Below are 5,526 nucleotides of genomic sequence, written 5' to 3'. Positions count from 1 at the left end.
TTAAAAAGGTTTGAGAAAGTACATCCTCCACTGACAAGATTCTGTTGTTTAAATGTAAATGGAACAGGTCTGCTCCTTCTCTCAGCCAATATAGAAACAGCAAACTGCACTACAACAAGTACACAAGGTGTAATGAACTTGCTATGAGAATGATCTCAGTAAGTAACTCAAAAAGGAAAGGAGCTTCTCCTTCCTGTTTTCTTTGTTCTCTTCTTGTTAGTGTTTGTATTTGCTCTTTCAAAACACTCCTGCACTCATTCCTCACACTAAAACATGAACCTGGTGTTGTTTACACAGTGACTTGGTGTGAGGCATCTGATCCATGATTTCCCCCTGGGGTCACAGGTCTCGTTTGTCGCCTTTTTTTTCTCCTTAAGACAAAAACAAATTAAAATAAGAGCAGAAAAACTGAGCAGAAATAAACAACTATTAAAATTCTAGATGCACTGTGGAATGTTCAGAGAAAAACAAGACACTCCAGTCTCTATTGTATTTAATATGTGGTATTTAACTGTCAATATGGGGACATTACGACAAGGGAGTGGGCTCAGCTAACCTGTCTATGATTTTATTTTATTTTATTTTTTTAATCCTAGTCTTTGATTAAGTTAAGGAATTTTTCTTTCAAAGAAAAGAAAAGGGATGGAACATGTGAAACACAAACATAAAAATAGGTATGCATTTATCTAATAAACTGATGACTACGATTAGGTGAGACAAGTTTTAGGATATAATAATAAGTGTATAATTTCCATCACACTTTTCACCTGAGTCTCCTGTGTTTCTGAATAAAAGAAAGTAATATAACACAAGCAGTTATACAATTTCCGAAAGGCATATTATTTAGAAATAAAGAAGAACTTGGTTATTATTTGGTTATTAGGACACATGAGGAAAGCATTTTAGTTGCATTCATTTTGCCAAAGACATCCATGACTGAAACAAGCTTCCTGTCACCACTGACCACCCTCCTAGCGTTCATGTCTCCACGGTTTCCCTGTCTAGTGTCTTTATTTTGATTTACTCCCTTGTTGTGGTTCCATTCCTTCGTTTCGTTTTCAAATTTGCATTTGTGTCTGGTTTAATGCTCATGTGACCATGTTTTTAAGCCCTGTTTTAGTTTAGTCTTGTTGCTATTTATTGTAAGTCCAGCTGCTGTTTGTTAATCGAGGCTTCCGTGCATGTGAATATAAGCCTGAATGTTTATCCTCGCCCCAATGTTATAGCCCGCATCCCTGGTTTGTCTTCGTGCACTTTTCTTTACTTTAGTTTATCGTGAATTCTCGGACTCTCCATGTTAATAATTTGACCCTGGACTTTGGATTTGCCCCTAATAAATCTCACTCTTTTCCACACACTGCTCATCGTTACACTTCCCCAACCTACTATATTTACATTAAAACTCCGTCAACAGCAGTCTTTAGCGTTGAGGGGTTTTTTTTTAATCTGCGTAAAATTACATAATTTCTGCTGTTTCAGAAGTGAAGGATTTGCGTGCTCTAAATTTTCATCATGCCAATGCACAGAGGTTTTGGTATGGAGATTTTATCCCGATCTATAGGAGCAGGTGTGATGGACTATAAAGTTGACGAGAAAGAAACCATCCGTTTCGCCGCCGTTTATGTCCATAGATGCTGCTATTACCAAAACTAGTACTGCGCTGATTCTTAGAGGACAGTTGATTTGACCGGATGTCGCAGCAGTACAGCCGACTACTCCTGATCATAACGTATTCATGACAACTCAGCCCTTTTTACGACTGAGGTGCTCACACGACAACGCGTGATCTTGCACCTTTTATGTGTTTTAAGAAAAACGCTCAGTGTTTTAAAGTGCAGCAGCGAATTTTCCTCTAAGGCGTTACTAAGCTCTGTGAGCAGAGTCATTTCTCCCATTGTGTTGAAATGAACAGGTGTCTGTTAAACTCATTCATGAGCGTATTTTAACGCGCGTTCAATATCGTCCGAGCTGTAATCTTTTGAATTCTGTAACCATGCGGCGTCATACGTATAACATTCTAGTCGCGTGGTGTGATAGCAACTGCTAGTCAGAATAAACAAGACAAACAGTAGTAGAAACATTTAAAAAAGATACGATTAAAAAAGTGAGATGCATTTTTGGCAGAACAGCGTTCATCCTTTTGAAGTTAGTTGCAGCAATTCTCCCACTTTAGAGCCGACCTACATTGTAAGACATCCTCCTGTTGAGCTGGATATCAGTGTGTTAAGCAGGTTTCTGTTTTGTAGGAGGACGGTAAGCAGCTGGAAGATTCCACCGTGTCAGCGCATCGTAGAGTGAGTTATCAACACAGCTGGCGACTGTTACAACTAACACACCACTTTAAATTTTGATATGAGCCCTTTTTAGATAGAGATTGCCTTTTAGGGATTGGAATGAGGCTCTGCAACATCTCAGATTGGAAAAGAAAGAAAGAACGCAGAGAAGAACAATAACTATATATATATATATATATATATATATATATATATATATATATATATATATATATATATATATATATATATATATATACTCTTTGTCGGCTGAAGATACCGAATACACATTGCTGGCTCATATGTCTCTGTATGTTCCAAATGGGAATCCATAAGGTGGAGGAGGAGTTGAGCAAAGAGACCCTGGGTGAATGTCGGAGAAAGACATGGGAGGACAACCGACGGAAGGCTGCACGTGTGGGGCGGTGTCTTGGAGGTCTAGACCTCGAGCTAGCAGTGCGAGAACTGCAGAGGGAGAATGTGGAGATCAAAGCTGAACTGAGAAGGCTGAGAGCACATCTTGAGAAAGTAGGAAAAGAGAAACACTTAGTTACACTGCAGTGCACATCCAATGAAGCAATGTTCTGCTATACACAGCAGATGGTTTTAGACTGAAATAAGGAACTATAATTAAAGTCCAGGTAAATAGTGAGCATAAATGTATTAGGGCATATCAACAAATGGATTGCCTATGGCACTGCAATATCACTTACATTATATTTTTGATAGTATATCAAAGTGTGTGCACATGCATGTATTTAATAGTGATGCTAAATTAAATGCTTTTTCACAGTTGGAAAGCCCAAGGCCCAGTTTCCCCCTGGAGTCTCCCAAACCACGAGACAACAGGTTTCCCTCACTCTCCCTCAGACAGCCTACCAGATTTGCACCTGGTGAGCCCCACTGGTTCCAAGAAGCCCCATCATCCAGACCCTACAGGCCTTGCCGTCCACTACTGCCTCACTCAGATGTGAGGCCAGCACCAAATGCACAGGAGAAACAGTTCAAGGAGAAAAAGACACATGAGAAGAAGAAACTGAAACGTCATCAAAAAGACATAGAGCAGACATCGAAAGAAGCGAATGGAGCCTCGGAAGCAAGAACATGTGAGAAGAAGAGATTTCGAATTAGGATTGTATGGAAAGGATTTAAAGGAATTAAGTCTTTCTTTCAAAAATAGCTGTATGGTATAGAATTTCATGTCCTTTCCATATTAACATAACTTTACTCCTTTACTGCATGCAATAAGCCTGCCAAAATAATTTTCCAGGCATTTTTCATAGATATTTAATTGATTTATAATATGAATGTCTAACTTCTCATTTCAAAATGTGCTTATTAGTTCATGTCTGTTTTATAATGTAAATAAAGATATTTTCTTAAATAGGTGCAAAGTCTGGCATCATCTTAATAGGTACAGTTGCATCATTTAAGTCCATTTAAGTTCCAAGTAAGATCATGTCATGATTTATTGACAAAATATTAAAAATGTATAGTTTTGGAAGGATTAACAGCTCAACATTTATTCAGTAAGAGGTTCAGGAGTAGAAAAAATGTTAAGAAGCCCCCTAGTCCCCCAGTCCCAGAGTCACATGCGAGGTTTAACCATCAAATATTAAAACCCTGAGAAATGTTCAGTCTGAGATCTGAGTGAATAGTTTAAGGAAGATATTTGTCCAACCGTCCATGTTCTGTCACAAAAATGGGGTTGCGGTCTGGACCTCCTTGACACCAAGAATCGTACAACCGTTTCCCTTTGTAGATGATGAATCTGCCCAACAACATTCCCAGTGATGTGGACGGTTATCTGTTCCCTCCCAATTCCACCTGTAGTCTGCTACATAATCTTACAGGATTTGTCATGGAACAGTGACAAATCCTGTCTCATCTACATTGTAGATATTCTGGGGTTTTGTTGTGAAATCTGTGAGATAAGCATATCAAAGCAGTGGGTGAATATTCCAGTATCAGCTGAGGTCCTCACTGTAGCCACAGGAAACTGTTCTGATTTGTGAATGGTCTGCTCAGGATGATCTCACATAAAACAATAAAATCATTTTCTCCCATTGGGGAAAGGGCTCTCAATTCCACTAGCCAGATTATAATCCAGAACAAGATGTAAAACATCTGTTTCAGTAAAGCTCCAACCCCAGTCACACATGACCTGCCAGGATTGTAAGAACACATGGACACATTAGCCTAAGCCATTTTATGATCACATCGTAACTTCATATTTGTCATTCATTTATTCCATCAAACAGCATTTATTTTGCATATCATAATTTCTTACTTGCAGCCAGTACAGTGAAAACTGATGCAAGTTTGTACTTGAAGGAACTCCTCATTAAAACACTCTAAGGTCATCTTAAATGGAGTGTAGTGGGCTTAAATGGTTTCAAAGCGACTAATGGTGAAAAAAGACAATGTGTTCATTTTTAAATAAAAGATATATTTACATGCATGGAGCCTAAATATTACGTGGACTAAGAATCATATTATTATTTTGCCCACATACAGAAATATTAATTTATTCTAATTCAAGGATTGCTTGTTGCCTATGGTTGGCATGCTTTTTGTAGTGCTGTATCATTTAAACCCACCTTTTAAAGAATCAAATTTTTGAAAATATTCAGATGTCCAGAAACTAGATGTCTGCTTATTTGTTAATATGTTAATGTAATTAGAAAACTGTGTACATACGTGGTAATGTTTAAATATAGGTGTATCTGCCAGTGAAGTTTATGCTTTGACCTTTAGATTAGCTGTAATGCTGAGACAGGCAGGGCAAGACACAAGCGTGTTGTCGAACTTTGTTTATTAGGAGGAGCAGAAACATTATCCAAGAGCAGGTTACCAGAATACATGATAAACAAAAAACAAAGTGAGGCTAACCAGGAAGAAGAAAACATAGAGGTAAAAGTAAGATAACACAGATATTAAGAACACGGGAACGGAGAACAATATGGAAAACGAACAGGCAGAGAAAGAATACATATGGTAGAACTCCAGTGTAGTGATGGGATGTTAGATACTGAGGCATCAAAGCTCACTATTGCAAAGCACATTGATTCAACACTGTATTGAAGATTGTATCAAAGTTACTATTAGCATATGACTAATGAGGTCTAAGCATCAAACGTCGTCTAAACACTGGATGAAGTGGCACTGTTTCACAGGTCTGGCACTGTCCTATAACTTGCAGGCTATAAGAGACTGTAAAATCTCCAGACATCTTTTTCCCACAAAATTTGAA

The sequence above is a fragment of the Electrophorus electricus genome, chromosome 5 (assembly GCF_041902795.1).
Source record: "Electrophorus electricus isolate QZ-2024a chromosome 5, ASM4190279v1, whole genome shotgun sequence".
Taxonomy (NCBI): Eukaryota; Metazoa; Chordata; class Actinopteri; order Gymnotiformes; family Gymnotidae; genus Electrophorus; species Electrophorus electricus.
Note: the sequence above shows the minus strand (reverse complement) of the source record.